This window comes from Coregonus lavaretus (genome assembly GCF_964263955.1).
Source record: "Coregonus lavaretus genome assembly, chromosome: 19".
NCBI classification, from domain to species: Eukaryota; Metazoa; Chordata; class Actinopteri; order Salmoniformes; family Salmonidae; genus Coregonus; species Coregonus lavaretus.
The window spans coordinates 41,764,958-41,791,711 of NC_140006.1; the positions used below are offsets into that span (position 1 = coordinate 41,764,958).

At 47.6% G+C, this 26,754-nt stretch overlaps 2 pseudogenes across 2 annotated transcripts; both read left to right on the forward strand.

The window, feature by feature from the left end:
* Positions 1–652: 652 nt before the first annotated feature.
* On the forward strand, positions 653–17,945 carry LOC311146824 (mitochondrial fission factor homolog A-like; annotated as a pseudogene). The gene is made up of 7 exons (XR_014615620.1): positions 653–821; positions 12,136–12,351; positions 13,834–14,012; positions 14,401–14,486; positions 15,800–15,972; positions 16,857–16,935; positions 17,541–17,945. The product of XR_014615620.1 is annotated as a mitochondrial fission factor homolog A-like (transcript).
* Positions 17,946–18,410: 465 nt separating this feature from the next.
* Positions 18,411–26,358, forward strand: LOC311146315 (putative flap endonuclease 1 homolog; annotated as a pseudogene). Its single transcript has 9 exons — positions 18,411–18,416; positions 19,683–19,737; positions 22,438–22,500; positions 24,243–24,384; positions 24,582–24,642; positions 25,157–25,280; positions 25,558–25,721; positions 25,973–25,982; positions 26,264–26,358. The product of its transcript is annotated as a putative flap endonuclease 1 homolog (transcript).
* The last annotated feature ends 396 nt before the right edge of the window (positions 26,359–26,754 follow it).

Below are 26,754 nucleotides of genomic sequence, written 5' to 3' on the forward strand. Positions count from 1 at the left end.
ACATATGTTATACACTGAGTGTACAAAACATTAAAGACACCTTCCTAATACTAAGTTGCAACCACATATCACAGGCATAGAAAGTACATTTTTCCTCAATAAAGTAGAGTCAGAGCTAGGAGGGGGGGTCAAGTGCTGGTAAAGTTTTTTTTTGTTTTTGTTGGGGGGGGGGGGGGGGGTCGAGGTGCTCCTGGCACCTACTACAATACCCCGTTCAAAGGCTGATAAATATTGTCTTTTCCATTCACGCTCTGAATAGCACACATTCACAATCCATGTCTCAACTCTTCAAATTCCTTCTTTAAACTGTATGCTCCATTTCATCTACACCGACTGACGTGGATTTAACAAGTGACATCAATAAGCGGATCATAGCTAGCTTTCACCTGGTCAGTCTGTCATGGAAAGAGCAGGTGTTCGTAATGTTTTGTACACAGTGCATATGATATGTCATATGTGACTTTATCCTTGAGATGAAAGACGTGTTGTGTTAGTAACTAGGCTACTATGTTAACTAATGCAAATTCACACCAGTTAGTGGAACATGTCAAGTAATATGTCTAACGTTAGCAATGTGCTAGCTCGAAATGTCCTTCAAGCTAGCAAGCTACGATACCGTTGACAATGATTAGTTTGCCATTACTACCGCTGTTTTAACATTTCCTAGCTAGCTGGTACAGTCCCCTACCCTGTCTTGTCGACTACTACAGGTCCACGCGGTTGGTTGATGAGCAGCACACGGATAACATTAACACACTTTAATTAAATGTTATAATTTAGCGTATGAAATCTGCAGTTCGACGAAGCAATACAACATAAGGGTAAGTGTCTGAATATTTAGCCTTCACCGTCGTGAGAAAATGTCTGTAGCTATCTAGCTAACGTCAAGCCAGTTAGCTGGCTATAGTTACTTGCAACAATAATGATTTGGCATGCACGTGTTTATTAGCAAAAACATTCAGTCTGGTTTGTGTTACTACAACTCTACAATCAATCTACATTATCCAGTCCGCCAACGACTGACTGCCCTTTCGGCTTTCGGTTGCAAAGCGTCGAAACAATATACCTAGCTAGCCTTTCAAATAGCTAGCTAACCTGATGGGGAAAAAACTGAAAACGTTGCCTAAGGATACATAGGTAGCTAACGTTAACTAGTTAGTATTTGCAATATCTTCACACTAGTTATCATTGCTTGATACGAGTGTCAACTATCACAGCCACACGGGGCTCCGTTATTGCTCACTGTCAAGAAATTCACTCTGACCCACGCAGTTGAGCCAAGGTCATTGCTACTTGGGATCCTCGGGACGTCCATATCCTAAACCTTAACATGAATCCTTATCTAAACCCTTATCTAAATCCGTATAACATGAATCCTTATCTAAACCCTTATCTAAATCCGTATCTAAACATTTGCAATATCAACTTCGATGGGGGGGGGATCCCGAATAGCACGTGAATACAATTAGTGCGAGCTAATTTCAGTCCATGTTTGTTTGGGTTGTTTTGGATTAAGCAGAGGTATCTGGCCTACGTAATCATTTTGCTTATAAATAAGGTCATTATGATATGATTAGGAGTTTATCAAAAACCTCAGTAATGCACACAATAATGTAAATAATGTGTAGAATGCAATAAAACCTAGCTACAGTGTAGTGAGTGAGAAATGGCATGTGTGCATATCAGTGGCGGCTCCTGAAAAAATTCTCAGGGGGGGCAATTTTTCTGATGATTTAGGTGACCTACACACATTTTAAAAAAGATATGTCCAGCAACAACATGAAGACAGGGGCAGCATATAAGTCAATACCAGAAGCATTTATTGACTGATCTCAAAAGTGTTGGCTTACCAGGGTTGGTGGAGCCCTCAGTTTCATCTTTGCCTCGCAAAGCTAACTCAAACACTCCGCAAAACTTCACACACTGGATTAGCCGGCTGAGGATGTGGCGGTTCTTGCTAATGTCGTAGTAAATATATTTGTTATAGTGAATATGGAATATGATATGTTGAGTAAAATGTTGTGCTAAGATCTATTTAGGTCAGGAGCTGGTTATAAGTTCTGTTCCTATCCAATAACAATGGACAAAAGGGTCCTATCTTGTCAGCCTTGTCAGTTTCAGTTCTCCAGTAAACTTGTGATTATCAACACTAACCTCATCGTTGTGGCGGCGGACAGCTAGCCTGTATCCCTCATCCAGTTGAGTGGGAATGTTCACTCTCCCCAAAGCAGACAATCTCAAACAGCTATCCATGTGGGTCTTTGACAGCTCATGTTTCTTAATCTTTCCTGAAAGATGGTGCATGTCCGTTACACACCAGTCGCTGTCCAAGCGGTGCTGTCTGCCGTGCCGCCTTCAGGGTGAAAGAGTAAGCAGGGGGTAGCAGAAGACTGCATTAGCTACATCGTAGCCTGCTAGCCAGGTTTTTCGTTCGTACCAATTTTTGGAAAATCCTCGGGTGTAGGACTTCCCCCCTTTAGTAGAAACCTGTTGAATTATTAAATTTGGTCTGGGAGGTCCTAATTGTTTTGTTGCCAATTTATCTTCATTTGTTCGCCGACAAAAAGGAACTTCTTTCAAAGACACAATCGAGTTGCACTGAAGCCTAGCCATTTTGATAGTAGTAGTGAATTGATTGATGAGGCTACCCGCTCTTTTCTTAGTTACGTTCATGGTTACGTTACGTATGACGAAAGCGCGTAAGTGCAAGCCCTCAGAAACCCATAGAGATTGTATTGAAAGCTCTGATATTTGAAAAAAATAGATTTTACATAGGAGTCTATGACAGACTTCTGGGCGATTTTCAACCTGACTGAAATCGCCCCAAAAGAGGGGGGGGCCATTTGAAGCACGACTTTAGCCTGATTGGACATTTAGTGGCACTGTGGCAGATCAGACGTCTAGATTACAACACTGATAACTACTGTTGCCGTGATATAATTGATTAGAAAAAAAATCCCTTCCTTTTCCCGTTTGGCAGTGCGTCGCCCATATCGCCCTATTGAACACACCGCCCCTGGTGCATATCTTTGTTTTGGTCGCACTGCGTGATGGCTAACATCTACCTATACATGTGGTCGCGGCGGTGTCACAGAAAAAAACGATTAGTTACCGGAGTGTAACTCCAGTTCTATGAGTGGAGCGGAGCCCCATAGGGGAACTCTGCTCCTAGTGGTTTACCCTGTGCCCTAAGGCAGCAACAGCCTGAAGCAAAATTATGCACACACCTGCAGCCAATGGGAGCACAGGTGTCCCTATAAGAGGGGACGCTTCCCCTCAATCAGCCTCCCGAGATATTATCTTCAGCGAGACTAGAGAGGGTCGGCAGGGCCTTAAGTCCTATGGGGCTCCGCTCCACTCATAGAACTGGAGTTACACTCCGGTAACTAATCGTTCTATATAGTGGAGCTCCGCCCCATAGGGGAGCTCTGCTCCTAGTGGTTTAAGGCGGAGCGTAGCGCTCCAAAATGTACTCCCTGCCGAGCCTAACACTTCCCATTAAAAAATGAAAAGGTCAAGCCTAGCAATGGCCGCAACCAATTCCCGCAGTACTGCAACTAAAAAAAAACTCTGGGCGTCACAATATACCGCGTCATCGGTTAAAGACCCGCCCCACCTAGTTCAATGGCAATGCCAATGACTAGTGGGCAGATCACCAGAATAGAAGCTACACTAATCTGTACTAGCAGATAGATGTGCCTCAATATCCTGTGAAAACACTACCGACCACTAATGGAATGACACCAAGTGTCACTCTACATTATGTACACAGTAGACCACCTCACTCACTCAATGGAATCCCAGAGATTAGTAGGCAGGAACAAAATATAAGTCATACTAAACTGAACCATCAGATAGATGACCTCACATTCTGTCAATTCAATACATGTCTCTACTATACTGTCCCTGTCAGTCAAGAGACATGCCACAAGATATGCTTTCCATCCAAAGCGGACCTGATAGAAACCTGTGTCCATCGTCCTCCTTTTCTCTCTTCTAGCTCAAGATTCCCCCTCAGCTATGCTGAGTACAATCGAGCCAGAGAGATAGGCTTTCTATCTATCAAAAAACATGTTTTCCTAACCAAAGCGGACCTGATGGGAACCTGCCCATAGTCCTGCTTTATCCTCTCTTCCTGGCTCAAAATCTCCTTTCAGCTTTGCTGAGTACAGACCGAGCCAAAGAGTTAGAAAACATATCTGTCCAGAATATGTCTTCCTAACCAAAGCGGACCTGATGAACACCAATGTCCACAGTCCTGCTTTTTTCCTCTCTTTCTTGCTCAAGATCTCCTTTCAGCCACGCTGAGTACAGATCGAGCCAAAGAGTTAGAAGGCATATCTAATAGATAGAAACAGAATGTCTTCCTAACCAAAGCGGACCTGATGGACACCCATGTCCACAGTCCTGCTTTTTCCCTCTCTTTCTTGCTCAAGATCTCCCTTCAGCCACGCTGAGTACAGATCGAGCCAAAGAGTTAGAAGACATATCTAATAGATAGAAACGGATAAATGGAGACGGTGTCGACCATGATGCTGCTCTACAAATATCCTCTACCTCTGTTCCTCTGAAGAGGGCAGTAGAAGCTGCTACTCCACGAGTGGAGTGCGCTCTGATACCCTGAGGCAGTTGTCGCCCCGCTGCCTCGTAAGCTGTCTCAATACCTTCACAAAGCCAATGAGACAATCGCTGTTTTGAAAGTGGTCTACCTAATGCAGCCGCACCGTGACACACAAACAGCTGAGGCGATGACCTAATCGCTGCTGTGCGCTCAACGTAACACGCCAAAGCGCGCACTGGGCACAGACAATGAAGCTTTTCCTCACTCCTCTCCCCATGAGGAGGGAGAGAAAAAGCCCACAACTCCACGGTCTGTGATCTATATGCACTGCTAATAACCTTCGGCACAAACGCCGGGTTAGGACGTAACACCGCTCTGCTCAGATCGCCATTAATGGCAAGGCAGTCGGGTCTCGTCGACAGGGCACACAAATCACTGACACGCTTAGCGGTAGTCAAGGCGATCAACAGTGCCGTCTTGATAGACAGCATCTTGAGGGGTATTTGATTCAATGGCTCGAACGGCGACTTACATAGCGCTTCGAGTACCAAGGCCAAATCCCACTGGGGCATTGGCCTAAGCCGCCGCGTTCCCAATAAGAAACGTTTCACTAAAGGGTGGCTGAACACATTCGTTCCGCCAAACCCCTCATGACCAGCTGAAATTGCAGCTGCAAACACCCGAATGGTGGAGGGCGATTTCTGCTTATCAAACATAAACTGCAGAAAAGAGAGCACACTCTCAACCTGACAGTTCATGGGGTCCACACCTTGTGTGTCACACCATCGTGAAAAAACGTTCCATCTGCTGGTATACATCCTAGAAGTGGAACCGGCTCGTGCACCTTGTATGGTTCTGATCACTGCATCAGATAACCCACGGCGCCTCAACCTGTCCCATTCAGGAACCAAGCCTTCAGTGGTTGGCCGATTATGGGCCACTGCCCTATCGAGCCTCCCGCCTGGGTCAACGCGTCCCGTCGATGTGGAATTGGCCAAGGTGGCGCAATCAACATCTGACTCATCTCCGCAAACCACGGAGCCCCCGGGCGATCGGGCGCTATCAGTATCACTGACAGCCTCTCTGACCTCACCCTGGCTAGCAGTGGGAGAATGCAAGACAGCGGAGGGAATGCATACAGGAGAACTTTCGGCCACGGGTAGTGCGCGAATGCGTCTCTTCCCAGTGGTGGCTCGTCCTGTTCCCTCAGAGAGAATCATAGGGGACATTGCGCGTTCACGCGTGACGCGAACAGATCCACCTCGGCTCTCCCGAACTGCTCCCAAATTCGGAGAACATTGTCCGGATGCAGACACCACTCGTCGTCTCGAGGACCCCCTCTTGACATGAGGTCTGCTCGTACGTTCAAGTAGCCCGGAATGTGTGCTGCTCTCAACGAGCGAAGGTGCTTGTGAGCCCACATCCACAATTCCTCTGCCGCCTGGTGGAGGGCAGGTGACCTGACCCCTCCCTGGCGATTTATGTGAGCTACTGTGGTCCGGTTGTCTGACCAGACCAGCACATCGCGACCCCGAAGGGTAGGCGCGAAGTGGGTCAGAACCAGTCGAACCGTTTCCAACTCCAAGAGGTTTATGTGACGACCTGATTGAGGCCATATACCTCCTATCGCTTGAGTCTGACATGTCCCTCCCCATCCAGTCAGAGAAGCATCTGTAAATACTGGAATGTAGGATGACACCTTGCCCATCGGGACTCCGTGCTTGAGAACGCTCGGATTCCTCCAATAGTCCAGGTCTGCTCTTAGCGAGAGAGGAACCACCACCAACCGATGACGTTGACGCACTGGGTCTAGTCTTAGTTGGGCGAACCATCGCTGTATTCTGCGCATGTGCAGAAGTCCCAGCGGGACCACAGAGTGGGCTGACGACATGAGACCCTAAAGTGACATGATCGACAGCGCCGTCACTGTGTGATTCGGACGACACTTCCTCAGGGCTAGCAACAATGCTACCCTTCGAGGGTCCGAAAGTCGAGCCCTCATCATTACAGTGTCTAGCTGTAGCCCCAGGTAGACAATCTGATGACTGGGCCAGGGTGCGCTCTTTTTCCAATTCACAGCGAACCCCAGACGCGTGAGATGAATCACTGTCTGTGCTGTGTGAGTGAACGCCAGCTCTGCTGACGGGGCGAGAACCAGCAGGTCGTCTAGGTAGGCTAATAACCTTATCCCTTGACGACGCAACGGCTCCAATGCCGCCTCCACACATTTGGAAAACGTTCGAGGTGCCAGGGCGTACCCGAATGGCATCCTCGTGAACTCGTACACCACCCCTTGAAAGGCGAACCGCAGAAACTTCCTGTGACGCGATTGTATCGGCACATGGAAGTACGCGTCCTTTAGGTCTATGCTTGTACAAAAGTCTCCTTTCTGGACACATTCCAGTAGACGTTTTGTCGTCAGCATTCGGAAGGGTCGTTTGGTTATGCTCTCGTTGAGAGTGCGTAAATCCAAAATCGGCCTCACTCCCCCCGTCTTTTTGGGCACTAGGAAATAAGGCGAATATAGCCCTTTGTTCCTTTGCTCCCGGGGAACTACTGTGACCGCCTCCTTCGCCAAAAGTTCCGTAATCTCTGACATCAGAGCGGTCACTTTGTCCGGCGTTTTCATCACCGTCTCCACCACTCCCCTGAACGGGGGTGGGGTTCGATGGAATTGGAGGGCATAACCCTTCTGCAACGTCTGTTCTAGCCAGCGTGAGAGGGTACAGCTTCGTTGCCACTGCCCGCAATGCAGAGAAAGCGGGCGCGCACGAAGCTGTGGTGCATCCAGTAGGAAGGACCTGTATTCCTCTATGGCCCTCGCCGCCGCTATTCCCCAGCACTGGGTTGGTGGAATAGCCCAAGGCGGGCCCCCCTCGAAAGGGAGAGGAAACATCAGCTCGTTCTGAGAGAATCGGAGGCCTTGATACGTCAGTTACGTCTGTAACTCTAGTATTCCGGCCCTCCGTGAACGCAGCACGGTTTTGAGCTGCACTGACTGAGGTATTAACCTGAGACAGAGCGCCCTCCCCGGATAGCAATTGCGTCATCATGTCATTGTCTGACTAAGACTGCTGCTTGTCATGAGATCCGTCCACTGCAGTACTCAAGAGTCTGGAAAGTGTGGTCTCTAACTGGTACCACAAGGTGGCGCCACAATACCTCTTTTTTACTGGTCTCATGAGGCTGCTCAACAGCACACTCTAGGTGTGGTGAGCTGCACTCAGAGTAGTGGGCATTGTTACGTTCTGAATTAACCGGGGGCGCCCATACATTGGTTACACCTGTAACTCTAGTATTCCGGCCCTCCGTGAACGTCGCACGGGTCTGAACTGCGCTGGCTGAGGCGTTAGCCTGAAGCCAGGCGTCATTCCCAGCTAGCGGCTGCGTCTTCATGTCATATTTAGACTGAGACAGCTGCCTGCTATGTGAGACCTTTACTACAGAGCTCCTAGGAGTCTGTAGTAAAATATCTTTATTAGGTGAGCTAAGGCTACGCCTTGCTACCTTTTTCTCTTTCCTCTCCTGAGTGTGTTCAACTACGCACCCTCGGTGGGTTGAGCTACACTCAGGATGGTGAGAGAAATTCATAGGACGTGAAGTACTCTGCAATGTGTCATGGAAGAAAGGCTCTTTTGTGACAATGTCAGTGAGAGCCAGCTCTTTATTCACATAACAACAATAAACATGTCCCTCCATGCCCTGAACAGTAGGGTGGGGGGGGAACAGTGGGCTCTGTTGCGCCTAGCCGTCATCCGTCCTCTCCCCCTCGTCCCGTCATTGACGCCGTCGTTTCTGGCTGACCTTCTGGTGTTGCCAGGACGGTTTTGTGACGACCTCTCTCGCCGGCGGAATCGTCGCCACCACCGTCGTCGCTGGAGGGCGGGCTGCTGTCGGTGGTAGGCGCCTGTCGCCTGGCCCGTCGCCTCCCTGTAGTTCTACTGGGGGCGTTAGAGGTTGACGGGTTAGTTGAGGCCCTGCTAAACTTGCCTGCCAATGGCAGGTGTTTAGCCAGGTGCTTTCTCTCTTCGTCAAGCTTACCAAAACGTTCCGTCGCCTCCTTAACGGCGACCCCAAAGAGGCCCTCGCTAGAGACGGGAGCGTTTAGCAGCGAGGCTCTGTCCGTCTCCTTCATGGCTGTCATTGACAGCCAGAGGTGACGTTCCATGACCACCGAGGTGGCCATGGACCGGCCTGCGCATATCGCTGACGCCTGTGTCAAATGAAGAATAGCGCCAGAAATCCTGGACGCCTCTTCAATCTCCTCGCTGGTCAACTCAGACCTACCCGTTGTTAGACGGGATAGGGAGGCCGCGAGGAGGGCAATGTTGTTAGCCGCTGACACAGCCTGGGCTCCCAGCGTAAAGGACTTCTCAGCCAGCTGTGCTGTGAGTCTGTCCTTTTGTGCTGGCAAGGTGGCTTTCTTGGAGGCCGCCCAGGGACTCGAACCCGGCACTAGATACGCCGCCATGGCGCTCTCGAGCCTAGGGATTCCCTTAGCAGCCCACTCACGTCCAGCCACTCTCGTGAATGGGGTGTACACTTTGGCCGGCGAACGCGCCGCCAGGGGTGTATCCCACGAGCCCTCTACATATTTTCAGAGGGAAGGCATAGCAGGAGCCATCGGCTCAGCTGCCTTCCTCGGTCTAGAGTAGGGGCCGCCCTCCATCATGTCGACCTCCACAGGGGGGGGAGCAGGGGGCAGCGCTATCTCGAGTCGATTGGCGGCTCTCTCAATGAGTTCGGGAAAGTCCGCACGCAGAGAGGCCGCTGTGAAGGACAGGGCTGCTGACGTAACAGAGCCCGTGTCGTCATCGCACAAGGAGCCTTCAGATCTCGCCCTCCCCATAGGGAAGGGGGTCTTGAAGGTTGGCGCCAGAGGGTCGGATTGTTCCATTGGAACATCCATCTCTGCGTCTCTCTCCTTGTCCTCCCCTGAGTCAGCACTGTCCGTCGACGCCTCTGAAGCAGAGGCGAGAAGAGACAGTACATCCTCTAGGGGGATATCCTCCCTAAAGAACGCCCAACGCTGCTTCCTCACCTTCATAGGAAGGAGGGCGCAGGAGGCGGCCCCAAACGCGGCCCCAAACACACGAAAAAAAGGTCGTGGGGGTCGGCAGATGCCATTCAGGAGCATCGGCACTGAGCCCTGAAAAGGGCTTTTGGGGGTGGAAAATCTCCTGGCGTGCTCATTTTAGAAGACGTCGATGAGCCAGCGATTTCTTCCTGAGTCTTCTTCTCTTCTTGGCTTCTTCAGTCTAGTCGTCCAGTCGCTGAAGATAATGGGAGGCTGATTGAGGGGAAGCGTCCCCTCTTATAGGGACACCTGTGCTCCCATTGGCTGCAGGTGTGTGCATAATTTTGCTTCAGGCTGTTGCTGCCTTAGGGCAGAGGGTAAACCACTAGGAGCAGAGCTCCCCTATGGGGCGGAGCTCCACGATATAGAACCGAGTTCCTGCAAAGATGCTGGGTAATGCTAGATGTGCAGGCAGCTAAGATGGCGAGGAACCTCCTCATGCGGTACAAAACATGGATTTAATATCTTGTTGAATTTTCTCTGGTTTTTGTAAAAACCACCTGCAACTGGACATTTATAAGATACTTTTCTTCCAAATCGAGAACGAAGAAAGTATCGCCAAGACCAGATTAGTTGAAAAATATGGCAGAGTTTTCCATTAGCTAAGCCATAACATCAGATATGGAGCCATCACATATTGCTTTACAATTCCGTAGCCACACTGATCAAAAATATAAACACAACATGCAACAGTTTCAAAGATTTTACTGAGTTACAGTTCATATAAGGAAATCAGTCAATTGAAAGAAATTAATTAGGCCCTAATCTATGGATTTCACATGACTGGGAATACAGATATGCATCTGTGGGTCACAGATACCTTTAAAAAAAAGGTAGGGCTGTGGATCAGAAAACCAGTCAGTATCTGGTGTGACCACCATTTGCCTCATGCAACGCGACACAGCTCCTTCACATAGAGTTGATCACGCTGTTGATTGTGGAATGTTGTCCCACTCTTCAATGGCTGTGCGAAGTTGCTGGATATTGGTGGGAACTGGAACACGCGGTCATACACGTAAATCCAGAGCATCCCAAACATGCTCAATGGGTGACATGTATGGTGAGTATGCAGGCCATGGAAGTACTGGGACATTTTCAGCTTCCAGGGATTGTGTACAGATCCTTGCGACATGGGGCTGTGCATTATCATGCTGAAACATGAGGTGATGGCGGCGGATGAATGGCACGACAATGGACCTCAGGATCTCGTCACGGTATCTCTGTGCATTCAAATTGCCATCGATAAAATGCAATTGTGTTAGTTGTCCGTAGCTTATGCCTGCCCATACCATAACCCCACCGCCACCATGGGGCACTCTGTTCACAACGTTGATATCAGCATACCGCTCTCCCACATGACGCCATACACGCAGTCTGCCTGGTACAGTTGAAACTGGGATTCATCCATGAAGAGCACACTTCTCCAGCGTGCCAGTGGCCATCGAAGGTGAACATTTGCCCACTGAAGTCAGTTACGAACTGAATTACTGAACTGCAGTCAGGTCAAGACCCTGTTGAGGAGCATGCAAATGAGCTTCCCTGAGACGGTTTCTGACAGTTTGTGCAGAAACTGACAGTTTCATCAGCTGTCCGGGTGACTGGTCTCAGACCATACCGCAGGTGAAGAAGCCGGATGTGGAGGTCCTGGGCTGGCGTGCTTACACGTGGTCTGCGGTTGTGAGGCCGGTTGGATGTACTGCGAAATTTTCTTAAAACAACATTGGAGGCAGCTTATGGTAGAGAAATTAACATTACATTCTCTGGCAACAGCTCTGGTGGACATTCCTGCAGTCAGCATGCCAAATGCAACTTGAGACATCTGTGGAATTGTGTTGTGTGACAAAACTGCACATTTTAGAGTGGCCTTTTTATTGTCCCCAGCACAAGGTGCACCTGTGTAGTGATCGTGCTGTTTAATTATCTTCTTGATATGCTACACCTGTCAGGTGGATGGATTATCTTGTCAAAGGAGAAATGCTCACTAACAGGGATGTAAACACATTTGTGCACAAAATCAAGAGCGAAATAAGCTTTTTGTGCGTACGGAAAATGTCTGGGATCTTTTATTTCAGCTCATGAAACATGGGACCAACCCTTTACATGTTGTGTTTATATTTTTGTTCAGTAGAAATATTTGGATTAAGCAGAGGTATCGGGCTATTAATAACCATAAGTACAAAAAACACTGTTAGTTAGCCCAAATCAAATGGTAGCCTACATTATAATTTAACTTATAAATGCAGTCATCATGATTTGATTATGAGTTGGTATTAACTTCAAGGAATGCACAAGAATGTCAATGTGTAGAATGCAATAAAACCATGAAATCATTATGTTATATCAAATGCCCTGTTATCAACACAGTTTGTTAAATTGCATATAATGGCAAATTGCATTCCTTTTCAGGGCAAGCCCTTAAAATCCATTGACCTAACGTTGACTAATGGTCGATTTGAAATGTTTGATTATTTAGGCTTATTGTTGTTGTTATTACAAGGCTGGATGAGCGGGGCGACCTTCCCCTCCTCCTCCTCCTCTTCGGAGGAGGCAGAGATGAATCGGATCCACTATGAGCTGGAGTACACCGAGGGCATCAGCCAGCGCATGCGCATCCCCAACACACTGAAAGTGGCCCCCGAAAACCAACATGGGCTGCGGTCTCAGCCCCTGGCCCCACACATGATGCATGTACCAGAGAGGATTGTGATAGCAGGTGAGCAGTGTGTGCACTCTCAATGGAAGTGTTTATCAGCAGGGTGGTTTTGTTGTGAAACCTGGAGAGAGCCTTCTGGTTGTCAGGATGGTTTTGTGGGGAAACCTGGAGAGAGCCATCTGGTTGTCAGGATGGTTTTGTGGGGAAACCTGGAGAGAGCCATCTGGTTGTCTGTGGGGAAACCTGGAGAGAGCCTTCTGGTTGTCAGGATGGTTTTTGTGGGGAAACCTGGAGAGAGCCATCTGGTTGTCTGTGGGGAAACCTGGAGAGAGCCATCTGGTTGTCAGGGTGATTTTGTAGGGAAACCTGGAGAGGTACCCCCCCAAGAAAGTAATATTTTGATTTATATACAGTATTTATTTATTTATTTTTACTTAAAAAGGAACTCAGTCCGGCTTTCAACTTACTCTTGAAAGTTGTAATAGTAGAATGCACAAGGTGCAATTTCTAAATTGGGTAGAGCATCATCAGTTCCTCCTGTCATGTCAGTCATTGCAGACCTTAGAGAGATATTTATAACTTGTCAGAAATGTCCAGATCAACTAGCCCATGTCAGCTAATGTTTTTTTCTCGTTTTTTTTTGTTGCCCATAGATTGTGTTGTAATGTTTGAGTCACTCCTATCACATGAATGCACATTAGACATGCCAAAATGTATAGAATTGCAAGAAGATTAGGTTTAAAATCGCAAAAATTCTCTGCACCCCATGTGTAGAATTGCAGGAAATAAGCTTAAACCTGTAAAATTCTCTCCACCAACAAGAGGGGTGTGAACAGTTTGTGTCATGAATAGTGCTTGTGCGCATAGAAATAGATGTGGTGCGGGGGGGGGGGGGGGGGGGCAGGATGTTCCCCAATGCAGGAAAGGGTTTGGGAACCCCTGGCCCCCCACATGATGCATGTACCAGAGAGGATTGTGATAGCAGGTGAGCAGTGTGTGCACTCTCAATGGAAGTGTTTATCAGCAGGGTGGTTTTGTTGTGAAACCTGGAGAGAGCCTTCTGGTTGTCTGTGGGGAAACCTGGAGAGAGCCATCTGGTTGTCAGGGTGATTTTGTGGGGAAACCTGGAGAGAGCCATCTGGTTGTCTGTGGGGAAACCTGGAGAGAGCCATCTGGTTGTCAGGGTGATTTTGTGGGGAAACCTGGAGAGAGCTATCTGGTTGTCTGTGAGGAAACCTGGAGAGAGCCATCTGGTTGTCAAGGTGGTTTTGTGGGGAAACCTGGAGAGAGCTATCTGGTTGTCTGTGAGGAAACCTGGAGAGAGCCATCTGGTTGTCAAGGTGGTTTTGTTGGGAAACCTGGAGAGAGACATCTGGTTGTGTGTGGGGAAACCTGGACAGAGCCATCTGGTGGTCAGTTGGGTAGTCCAAATGCCAGTTGAGTCATTGTGCTGACAAGTCCAGCTAGTCCTCCTGTTTCAATCCGTTTTCTTCCGTTTGTTGACTAATGAACATGACCCTGTTCTCCTTCCACCGTCTCCAGGGGACGATGGGGACTCCCGTTACTCCCGGCCCAGAGACCTAGACCTGATCCAGTCCACTCCTCCTGTGGATTTACTGGACATGAAGGCACCGCCACGCATCCTCACCCTCAACGAACATTCCCTGGACTCCCTGGAGACGGACCAGGCTCCCACACCACTGGCCCACGCCACTCAGGGGGTGAGTCTGAGTCAACGGTGTGATGTCATTAGAACTACACAGAGCCATAGGTGGTTCTCGGGAAATGAGAAATGTTCAGCAAAAAAAATACTGCTTTCGGCTTTGCTATTTGGAGCGTTCTAACCGGGGTCCGGTTACTCATTGTTTTTGTTTCTACGATGCTAACACTAAGCAGCGGGTAAGTAGACCAACCCATACTGTAGGTTTGGGCATCTTACTCTAAGGATCCCCCGTAGTAACAGATCACTTCCTAGTTATCCATTACTACGTTTCTAATTAGGCAGAAATAGGCTGATCACTTTAGAATCTTAGGCTAAAATGAAAATATAGCGATCCCATCATAATAATAAATAATACATCATACATCCCTGATGTGCCCCACACACAGGTCCACTCTCAGTCGCGGCGGGAGCGCACTGTGAGCGATACCACCAGCATCCGCCAGAGAGGCCCGGCCAACAGAACTGACGTAAGGTAAGCACCAGCCCAGGTGTGAGGGAAGTGTTGGAAGAGTCATCGCTTTCTTTCTCGTAGTTTATGAAATGCCTAATTTCAGCACCCAGAACCAAATCTTGTGTGTGCGCTTGCCAGCTACTTGATTTGGTTCTGGGGGCAAAAAAGGCTTTCAAATCTGAAGTAGACAAGTCCACGCACCCCCACTGTCAAAGCCCCAGCCCCTTCCTTTCTGGAAAGTACCCCTGTTTTTATAGTATTTGTATATGCTGCATGCTAACAACATGGAGGTATATGACAATGTTTTCAATGCGACTATTTTGCAGGTAAGCAGTGTTTATTAAGAGTATTTTCAGGGTTAGAATCCCTGTCCCCGCTTTTAGCACCACTTCGGCGAGATTATGATTTGTAAAAATAACCGCTGAAAAGGTCGCTGGTTCGAATCCCTGTGTCGACTAGGTGAAAAATCTGGCCGATGTGCCCTTGAGCAAGGCACTTAACCCTAATTGCTCCAGTAAGTCGCTCTGGATAAGAGTGTCTGCTAAATGACTAAAATGTAAATAAAAATGGTATCCATGAGTTCATCTGACTCTCGGTCTTCATTGCCAACATCCCCAAGTATCCCTTTAACATTTAAATGTCATCTGTCACAGGAAGAATCTCATGAGGACTAAACATTCAAATGTTACGTCTTTCCTTAGACTGTGGGATTTGATGGAGAATGTGAAACAATTATTCCGGTGTGCTGGTTTTGGACTAATCATAATTTTGCGGGGGTGCACCTAGCATCTTTTGAATTTTGGAAGGGGAGAGGATATTTGGCCCATAGACTTGCACGAGACTGGGGTGCTACCAAAGAGGATCCACTCTGGTTCCATCACTCACACTAGTAAAACTTCTCCCCTAGAACCAAATCGAGTAGTTGGCCGGAGGCCAGATTTGGTCTGGGTTGCCCAGATTAGTCACGAGAGACTATGAAATGCCTTTCTCGCTGCATCTCTTTCTCAATTCCTTGCTGTGTCTTTGCCTCTTCCTCTGTGCTAACCCCTCTGTTTGTCCATTTCTCTACATTCTTTCAATTCTCTCTCTCTCTCTCTCTCTCTCTCTCTCTCTCTCTCTCTCTCTCTCTCTCTCTCTCTCTCTCTCTCTCTCTCTCTCTCTCTCTCTCTCTCTCTCTCTCTCTCTCTCTCTCTCTCTCTCTCTCTCTCTCTCTCTCTCTCTCTCTCTCTCTCTCTCTCTCTCTCTCTCTCTCTCTCTCTCTCTCTCTCTCTCTCTCTCTCTCTCTCTCTCTCTCTCTCTCTCTCTCTCTCTCTCTCTCTCTCTCTCTCTCTCAGTGTAACCCTGTCTCCCGTTGCCCCCTCTCTCCGTGCCTGTCCTCCACTGTGTACCCCTGAGGACGTGGTGAACCTACAGTACAGTGCTGGAGGGGTCCTATCCTACATCCAATGCACCACGCGCCGGGCTACCAGCAGGTCCTGGAGGTCCTGGAGGTCGACAACCACCGCAGGTGACCCCTTGATCTCCTCAGCCACACACACTCACAATGCTGCATCCTGATTCTCCACAAGTGTGCACTTGCACACTGCCGGTCATGGATTTAAAAGCATAGGACTGGTGTAAACACTGACTGAGGGAGTTTCCACCATTTTTAAATCTATGTGAGAAAGTGTGCAAGTACGCACACTTCAGGAGAAGGACGGAGAAATGTGTGCCCCATGCTTACTCTAAACTAGGATGAGATAAATATGAATTATCTCTAAGTAAGCTGTAGTGAGTAGCTACATCTCTTTGGTCAATTTTATCTTGCGACTTCAGTCATTCTCTAGGATAACATCAGACAGCCAGTTGTTTACAATAGCCCCTTTTATATTTGTTCATAACTCATGATGACTTATGTCCTTTTTTCCGCTGAATCAAGGTGACTCTTGACCTGTGTGTGTGTGTGTGTGTTCTAATGGAATGGCATTAGACTGCATAGTTAGCTCATGTTCTCCTCTGTTAGCTCGAATACTGCTGTATTGGCACAAAGCCTGTACTTACCCTCTCAATAATGAAGCTGACTCACCGAGTCATGACATCTCACCTTTGGGCTGACCTCGAAATGGTGATGGCGTGTTTAGCACCACTAAAACTGATTTGACCGTTTTTTCAAAGTTGAAAGACCATTAAAATGCTCTCAGTCAAGTATTTACAATGTACTAACCAAGCCAAAAGGAAAATGCAGTCCATCAGTTGGGGAAACGCATTTTGCTTCAGTATGGAGATGTTGGCTTTTGCAGTGTTGCAGCCAGTAAAGATTAAAATGTAACATTTTCATATACGGTAAATCCATTTATGTTCTGTCATATTTTCAAAGTATTATAGTTGTGTTCTGCTTTTTGTTTTCTGTAGGGCTGGTCACTTGACCCTCGACATGGACATGACCCCTGACGATTCAGGCTTAGTGGACGCCTCGTCACTACGGCGACAGGTAGTCAAAGCATTGTACCTTGTGTTGCCCTCCTATCCAATTATATTTCTTAAATGATTGAATACCTTCCAAGTTATATATTGATCAAATGAATGACTGTCCCTAACACATACTGGGTTTCAGAGGAGGCTGCTGAGGGGAGGATGGCTCATAATAGTGAATGGAAAGGTACAAACACATTCCATTCTTTCTGTTCCAGCCATTACTATGAGCCCATCCTCCCCATTTAAAGTGCCACCACTGGCATTAGACTGCTTTATACATATGTAATGTATAAATTGATAAATTGGCTGACACAGAATTTGAGTCAATTCCATGTCAGTTAAGGAAATGACATTTTGGGGATGTCCTGAATTGGTGTGGAACTGACACTCCCTCCATGACGAAATAACAAAATGGTCCCCATAAGGAGTTTTCAATCCACCAAACTGAATTTATTTTTAATTCACTGAATGGACTGAATCAGCTGTTCTGATGAATCATCCTTTTAACTAACTGATTCACTACATTCGTTAATTCACTGAATGGACTGAATCAGCTGTTCTGATGAATCATCCTTTTAACTAACTGATTCACTACATTCGTTAATTCACTTGCTCGTTCAGATTGTGAAGCTGAACCGACGTCTCCAACTACTGGAGGAGGAGAACAAGGAGCGCTCCAAGCGAGAGGTGATCCTCTACTCCGCCACCGTGGCGTTCTGGCTCATCAATACCTGGATCTGGTTTCGACGTTAGAACCGCACAGAACCCAATGTCCAGGTCCTACCTTGTCATTTAACTAGACATATCTCAATTCTAGCTACAGATTGTAACACCAGATAATGTGATTTAACCCAAAAAATATGTTGGTATCTAATATACTGGGAGTTACCGGTTAGGTACTGTTTGGTGTAGCACAGAACGTTTCCGACCAACCTTGGCAATACTGTCTTCGTCCTCGATTTGTGGAAACAGGAGTCTCAGAAAATGTCCTTGTCCAGTTGCAGGGGGTCTGTTTGAATTTAGACAATTCTTTTTATGGTCCATGAAGTAATCCAACAATGTGTACGCCGCCATCTTGTCTATTCAAAGTCTTCTCTCATTGATCGAGACAGGTGTCTGTCATCATGACATGAGGCACTTTGGGGTCGACCCGCCTGTCTCAATGAGAGAAGACTTTTTAAATAGACAAGATGGCGGCGTACACATTGTTGGATTACTTCATGGAGCAAAACGTTATATTTTTTTAGGGTATCTATGGCAACTCCAACTGCCTAATCTGTTGGTTAAAGATGTGGCTTTGATGTCCCCGTCAATCCAGATTGCTTGAACCAGTGAGGATGATGAAATGACAAGGATACAGGCAAAGGAAACCAGGGTTGAGATTTCCCCAAATGTAAGAAAAGCATTGAGTGGCACGTGCTGTGTAAAGGGATTCATACCAATTACTACAATTTATGGTTTGGATTGATGATTTATTTCTTTCCTACGTCGATGTTGGCAAGAAGCAGAGCATGAGTCTATTGTTTATTCAATATCATCCAATGAAGTCTTTAGCACTGTATGATGTAATTGCCGTGTGTGGGGAAAAAATCATTTGAACTCATATTTTTCTGGAATAAATATGTATGTATCTTGTAGAATATATACAGCTAAGAAACATTGCGACAAATGTGATTCTGTTCTGTATTTATCAGTCGCTGTTCACGCTGCACAAAGCTGCCATCTTTAGTTGAAAAACAGTTGTTTTTTATTTGTTTTCTTTAGTTGAACATTTATTTATGTGTATTTATCTATCTATATATTTTATTGTAATATATCAATGGATTGTTTGTAAATATTTTACTGTAATAAATGATGGGTGGTTGAAAAGTATGATCTGTTGTTCTCTACCCTCTGCCCCCTATTGGTAGATTAGTGTAAAAACAACAGGTTTCCACCACAACTGTGTATTTTTATTTATTTATTTATTTCACCTTTATTTAACCAGGTAGGCCAGTTGAGAACAAGTTCTCATTTACAACTGCGACCTGGCCAAGATAAAGCAAAGCAGTGCGATTAAAAACAACAACACAGAGTTACATATGGGGTAAACAAAACAAAGTAAAAAATACAACAGAAAATATATATACAGTGTGTGTGAATGTAGTAAGTTATGGAGGTAAGGCGATAAATAGGCCATAGTGCAAAATAGTTACAATTTCGTATTAACACTGGAATGCTAGGTGTGCAAAAGATGATGTGCAAATAGAGATACTGGGGTGCAAAATAAATAACAATATGGGCTAATTTCAGAATGGCTGTGTACAGGTGCAGTGATCGGTAAGGTGCTCTGACAACTGACGCTTAAAGTTAGTGAGGGAGATAAGTGTCTCCAGCTTCAGAGATTTTTGCAGTTCGTTCCAGTCATTGGCAGCAGAGAACTGGAAGGAATGGCGGCCAAAGGAGGTGTTGGCTTTGGGGATGACCAGTGAGATATACCTGCTGGAGCGCATGCTACGGGTGGGTGTTGCTATGGTGACCAATGAGCTAAGATAAGGCGGGGGTTTGCCTAGCAGGCTACCTGCTGCCCCTATAGACCATAGCCTAGATGAAAAGGGAGTCACTTTAGACTATTGGGATGCGTTTCTATTCTGCGTCAACTAACTCTGGATCAGGGGCCCTGTTTCTGTTTCTAACCCATGTTCCCGTCCTCTCGCCCTAGTCCCGTGACAGATTGATCGTTTGAGCTACCTACCTCACAAGTAGTGCAATGTTTCCTTCCAGCTGGAGAAGAGCGCACAGCCTGCAGGCTGGAGCTCCCACAGTCGTTCAGGAACAGGTAAGAGAAACATTGGAATTCAATCACAGCGCATACCAGGGGTGTATTCACTAGGAACCAAACTGAAGCCAACAGATGCAAACAGAACGGAACGGGGCGCGACCTACCTGAATTTGTCCAATTGAAACTCGTTTTCGTTGCGAAATGTTTTCCGTTTAGAGTGAACAGTTTCCATTGCAAAATGTTTTTTTTTGTGAACAATTGTTTTTATTGGATCACATCAAGTGTCACGTTCGTTGAATGACGGGTCAGACCAAGGCGCAGCGTGATATGCGTACATGTTTATTGAACTTAATAAACACACGACAAAACAACAAAGGAAACGAAACGTGAAGTCCAAGGTAGCACACACAACATACCTTACCAGGAACAAGATCCCACAACAAGACAGTGCCAATAGCCTGCCTAAGTATGGTCCCCAATCAGAGACAATGGGCGACAGCTGCCTCTGATTGGGAACCACACTGGCCAACATAGATCTATACATGCTAGATCCCACACCTAGAAAAAGCACAACAAGGAATATACACACCCTGACTCAACATATAAGCGTCCCCTGAGTCAGGGCGTGACAGTACCCCCCCCCCCCCCCAAAGGTGCGGACTCCGACCGCACAACATAAACATAACAGGGTAGGGGCCGGGTGGGCATCCGGCTCAGGGCGTGACGACCTCTCACTCTCCGCCTCCCTGTTGCGCCCCTGGTCTGGCCTGGACCTCGGCGCGCTGCTTCCCCTCTCCTTCCTCCCACGATACGCCAGGCCCTGTCTGGACCCTGGTGTGGGAGACCCCGAACCTGGAGAGGGGCTGACGTCATGGTCTGGACTGGAGCCGCTGACCGGAGCTGGACTGGGCACCGGTGGAGCGGACCGCTCTGGATCCGGAGTGGAGCTGCTGACCGAAGCTGGATCAGGCACCGGTGGAGCGGACTGCTTTGGCTCCGGAGTGGAGCCGCTGACCAGAGCTGGACTGGACCCCGGTGGAGCGGACTGCTCTGGCTCCGGAGTGGCGCAGCTGACCGGAGCTGGATCAGGCACCGGTGGAGCGGACTGCTCTGGCTCCGGAGTGGAACAGCTGACCGGCACTGGATCAGGCACCGGTGGAGCGGACTGCTCTGGCTCCGGAGTGGAGCAGCTGACCGGTGCCGGACCAGGCACCGGTGGAACGGGCACGGGCCGTGCCGGACTGGACAAACGCACCACTGGTCTGGTGCGAGGAGCAGGCACGGGCCGGACCGGACTAGGAACACGCACCACTGGCTTGGTGCGAGGGACAGGAACGGGCCGGGCCGGACTGGCGACGCGCAACACTAGTTTGGTGCGAGGAGCAGGAACAGGCCGGGCCGGACTGGCGACGCGCACCACTGGCTTGGTGCGAGGAGCAGGAACAGGCCGGGCCGGGCTGGCTACGCGCACCACTGACTTGGTGCGAGGAGCAGGAACGGGCCGGGCCGGACTGGCGACGCGCACCACTGACTTGGTGCGAGGAGCAGGAACGGGCCGGGCCGGGCTGGCGACGCGCACCACAGGCTTGGTGCGAGGAGCAGGAACGGGCCGGGCCGGACTGGGAACACGCACCGCTGGCTTGGTGCGAGGAGCAGGACTGGGTTCCTTTATAAACCCCCGCTCCTTCTGCTGCCTAACCAGCTCCTCTCGCCGTGCCTCTACTTTTTCCTTCTCCCTTTTAGCTTCCTGTAGCGCCTCCCTCTGACCGAATAACTCCTGCTCCCTCTGAACCAATAGCCCCGTAACATGGTGGCCTCCTCTCCTAACCTGCAGATCCGCCCTTTCACGGCCTCCTGCTGCCTCGTCGTCCACACCGTGTGCCCCCCCCAAAAAATGTTATTGGGGTTGCCTCTCGGGTCTCCGTTGTCGCCACTGTTGGTGCCGTTTCTCCTCTCCTACCTGGGCATCCTCCTTCATCGCCTTCCGGTAGCGGACGGCCTCCTCCTCCGTAATTCTCCCCCAACCGAGGAGGACATATACTAATGTTACCTCCTGTTGAGTCCCAGGCGTTTGCTCCTTCTCGGCACGCTGCTTGGTCCTCGTTTGGTGGGATCTTCTGTCTCGTTCGTTGAATGACGGGTGAGACCAAGGCGCAGCGTGATATGCGTACATGTTTATTGAACTTAATAAACACACGACAAAACAACAAAGGAAACGAAACGTGAAGTCCAAGGTAGCACACACAACATACCTTACCAGGAACAAGATCCCACAACTAGACAGTGCCAATAGCCTGCCTAAGTATGGTCCCCAATCAGAGGCAACGAGCGACAGCTGCCTCTGATTGGGAACCACACCGGCCAACATAGATCTATACATGCTAGATCCCACACATAGAAAAAGCACAACAAGGAATATACACACCCTGACTCAACATATAAGCGTCCCCTGAGTCAGGGCTTGACATCAAGGCAATACAATCGATAAATAACAATACCTTTTTTAACAACCCCTCCAACCCCCATCCCAAACATACACCAGGCGGACCCACCCAATCCCCAACCTCGCACAACACATAATATAAACATTTAAAAATATATACAGATCAAATAATACCAATAAAATACCAATATATCACCACCAAGAATGTTTTGCAACTGTTTGCAACTGTGCTACATTCTTGGTCTAAATGAATACACCCACGTTTTCTGTCTTCCTGTATTGGACTTTTGACCTGTTTCTGTGTGCCCGTGTAGTGTGTCCTCAGACGCGTGACTGTCTCCAGCTCCTGAAGCTTATTGGCTGGGGCCATCATCCAGGTCAGTGCACCAATCCTCTGTGTAGCATGTAGCATGCTAACCCTGAACACACCCTGAATACACCAAGTTGACTTGAACAGTGGCGGCTCCTGAAAAAATTCTCAGGAGGGGCAATTTTTCTGATGATTTAGGTGACCTACACACATTTTTAAAAAGATATGTCCAGCAACAACATGAAGACAGGGGCAGAATATAAGTCAATACCAGAAGCATTTATTGACTGATCTGGGGAGATGGATTCCAGTTTCTGTGACAGATTATAAATAATCTCTGATGCCTTTGTTATATTAGCTTTTGGTTGAATGTACTGTCGTAGTAAATATATAATGTTATAGCTTGGTCTGACTAAAATCTTGTGCATGACCCATTTTGTGTTGGGCGTTTGTTTTCAATCAATGCTGTTCCTATCCTATAACAATGGACAAAAGAGTCCTATCTTGTCAGCCTTGTCAGCAGGTGGCCAAGGACAACACCCACGCCATAGGTCTCTCAGTTCTTCCAACTCACAAGTTCTTGCTCTGAGGACACACACACACACACACACACACACACACACATCATCACTGATAACACACACACACACACACACACACATCATCACTGTTAAACACACACACACACACACACACACACACACAGAAAAATCCCCTCTCTTTAGGCTGAACATTTGAAGACAGAGAACCCGACTCAGAGCCAATGCAACAGTGGAGGGGACCTCGCCCAACTCATCAGGACCAATCAGAAGATCAGAACTACTAGATTCAACCTACATCATTTATTGTATAAAATGTCTGCACACAATGTTTTCGGGGCTCTCTTAAGATAGCTCCCTAAGAGTTTGACGAACGAGTCCGTGCACGCGATTGCAGATATCTTTACCTCTGAATAAACTGCCTTTATTATACCATATCCACCCTGTCCAAAGTCTCTACTTGGTCTCAGTTCTCCAGTAAACTTGTGATTATCAACAGTACACAACGGTAACAAACAATTGGGGGAACTCACGGGGCAGATAGTAAGGTCGTCTTACCAGGATCGATCTGTGACTGTCAGATCGCGGTCCGTTCTGACCAGGGTGAAGCCGGCCGGCTCCACTTCTCCGGGACTCTGTCATCCAGCCAAGTCTCCCAGCTGTATTGGATTCCGCTGCCAGCAGCGTTTTCATTATTTAGTCCGTTCGTAGCGGGTATGTACACGATCAACAAGATCAGTCCAAAACCCACCACTGGAAATCCATGGTTGGCAGAATGTTTGTAAACTAAGTGTACAAATTAAAAACATAAAATAATGCCACACTGCAGGTCGCAACAGAGACGCTGCTAGCCGCTATTTGCTTAGTTACGTTCATGGTTACGTCACGTATGACGAAAGCGCGTAAGTGCAAGCCCACAGACCCCCATAGAGATTGTATTGAAAGCTTTGAAATTGGAAAAAAATAGATTTTACATGACAGGCTATGAGAGACTTCTGGGCGATTTTCAACCTGACTGAAATCGCCCCAAAAACGGGCGGGGCCATTTGAAGCACGACTTTAGCCTGATTTGACATTTAGTGGCAGTCAGATCAGATTACAACACTGATAACTACTGTTGCCGTGATATAATTGATTAGAAAAAAAATCCCTTCCTTTTCCCGTTTGGCAGTGCGTCGCCCATATCGCCCTATTGAACAGGCCGTCCCTGGACTTGAACACACACTAACCACCACACAATGACATGTCTCCCTCCCCTCCCTCTCTCAAGGTTCCGGGGGATGGCGAGGAATTATTTGCCCACCTGGTGAAACGGGGCACAGTAGACGCGGTGGCATCAGAAGACATGGACACTGCCCCTTTGGTGGCAACGTCCTGATCCGTCAGCTCAATGCCAAGAAAGACCGGCGAGTGTGCAGCTGTATGAGTCCATAACCATGTCGATATGGCTGTGGGCTTCCCCAATAGAATAGGCTTTAGGCCTGGATGGCATTCCAAGCACTTTGTGGCAAAGTATTCGTAAAAGAAGGCTATACAAATTATATTTATTGATTGTTATTGAAATGACTGATGGCCGCTTCTCTCTGTCGAATTCTTCCTCTCCTCACAGTGAAGTCATTGCATACTCTCTACCCAAGCTGCTAGACATTCCGAAGATTACACATGAAGAGGTAAGACCACCCGAAGCTTTTGTAATGAATGAGTCATAGGCCTTAATTACATGGTCATAGGCCTTAATTACATGGTCATAGGCCTTCATTACATGGTCATAGACCTTAATTACATGGTCATAGGCCTTCATTACATGGTCATAAGCCTTAATTACATGGTCATAGGCCTTCATTACATGGTCATAAGCCTTAATTACATGGTCATAGGCCTTCATTACATGGTCATAGGCCTTCATTACATGGTCATAGGCCTTAATTACATGGTCATAGGCCTTAATTACATGGTCATAGGCCTTCATTACATGGTCATAGGCCTTAATTACATGGTCATAGGCCTTCATTACATGGTCATAAGCTTCATGTATATATAAGCACACTCTGTCATTGTATTGTAAGGCATACAACATCATTATGTACTTTTCTCTCAAGTATGATCTCACAACTATTATCCTCTCACAATGCTCCCAGAGTCATTAACACCTCTTCTCCTTATCCTCCTTCTAATATCTGTCAGTTTGTGGATTTGTGTATCTTGTTGGGCTGTTGACTACTGCGATGAGATTGCAGGCCTAAGAGAGCTCTGACTGATCCAGCAGCACCGGACCATAGAGAACCTAGTACTGAACATCAACAGAAAGGTATGTTTCCTCTCTGACCACTGCTCATATTACTACAATGCAATTGACTTGGAGATTTTGGAGCCAATGCGTTTGCAGAAGTCTTCTTTATGAATCCGGATTAAACATTCTAGTAAACCAAGGAAATAATCAATGTCATTTGTTACCACTCCACATATGATGAACATAATATTAACTAATAATTATTTAATTGTTCAACTCAGACCTCACCTCTTATGCTATGTCCCTGTCCATGGACTGTACCTAGAATAACACTCTCCAACCCCTCCTTCTCCAGCTCCACCCTTGTCCCACTGTTCTGGCAGTACCAGGACGCCCGCAAGCTGTTTCTGGATGCCACCCTGACCGAGCCCTCGGACCTGACCTGGACTGAGCCAGATGAGGAGGCCCTGGTCCAGTTTCTGTGCCATGGAAAAACACGTCAAGTACTGTTCTGGTCCTGTATGACCCCCTTTGGAATTAGACCAGGGGTCGTATGTATCAAGCATCCCAGAACAGGAGTGCTGATCTAGGATCAGGTCCTCCCTGTCCATGTGATCTTCTTCATTGTGTTCTAAAAGCTAAAACTGAGACGCTTGATACAATGCGACCCCTGGTGTGCACAACTCTAATCATCTGGATCTGCAGTGCATGTTTTATGTCCAGGCCTAGTCATCTAAAATGGTAGTAATCCATGTATGTGTGATATGTAGGGATCACAAGGTACGCGGTCGAATGGCGAAGTTCCGTGAGACCTGTGGCGAAGTTCCGTGAGACCTATGGCGAAGTTCCGTGAGACCTATGGCGAAGTTCCGTGAGACCTGTGGCGAAGTTCCGTGAGACCTGTGGCGAAGTTCCGTGAGACATATGGCGAAGTTCCGTGAGACCTATGGCGAAGTTCCGTGAGACCTGTGGCGAAGTTCCGTGAGACCTTTGGCGAAGTTCCGTGAGACCTGTGGCGAAGTTCCGTGAGACCTGTGGCGAAGTTCCGTGAGACCTATGAGAGGAGAGGGAGGGTGCCAAGGCAGCAGGACCGAGCCGACAAACCTGCATGGAAGACTTCTTCCGCGTTACGCAGAAAAGGCAGCAGGTGATATAACACCACTATGAGACGACGCCTCACCTTTTTACGGTGGGAGTACCTGCTGAACTCTCTATCTCATCATGAGGTACCAGAGCCCTGTATAAAGATGGCTATATATATATCACTTTATTAGGCAGTTAATCGATGCGAAATGCTTCATATCTACTTATGGCTTTGGAGATCCTCATACTGTATCAACCCTTTACACTGGTCCATTATATCCAGCACAGCTAACGTTAACAGTTTGAATCGTACAGCGATTTTTCACGGTTGTTTTATAACCTCATCAGTGTAGGTATGCCTTTATTGATTGATCACCTTTAATTTATTTGGTTATATTGACTGTCAATAGAGATGTCTCTCTTCTGGAAACAGTTTAAAAAAGTGTTGAAATCCATGTTTTCTTCTGGG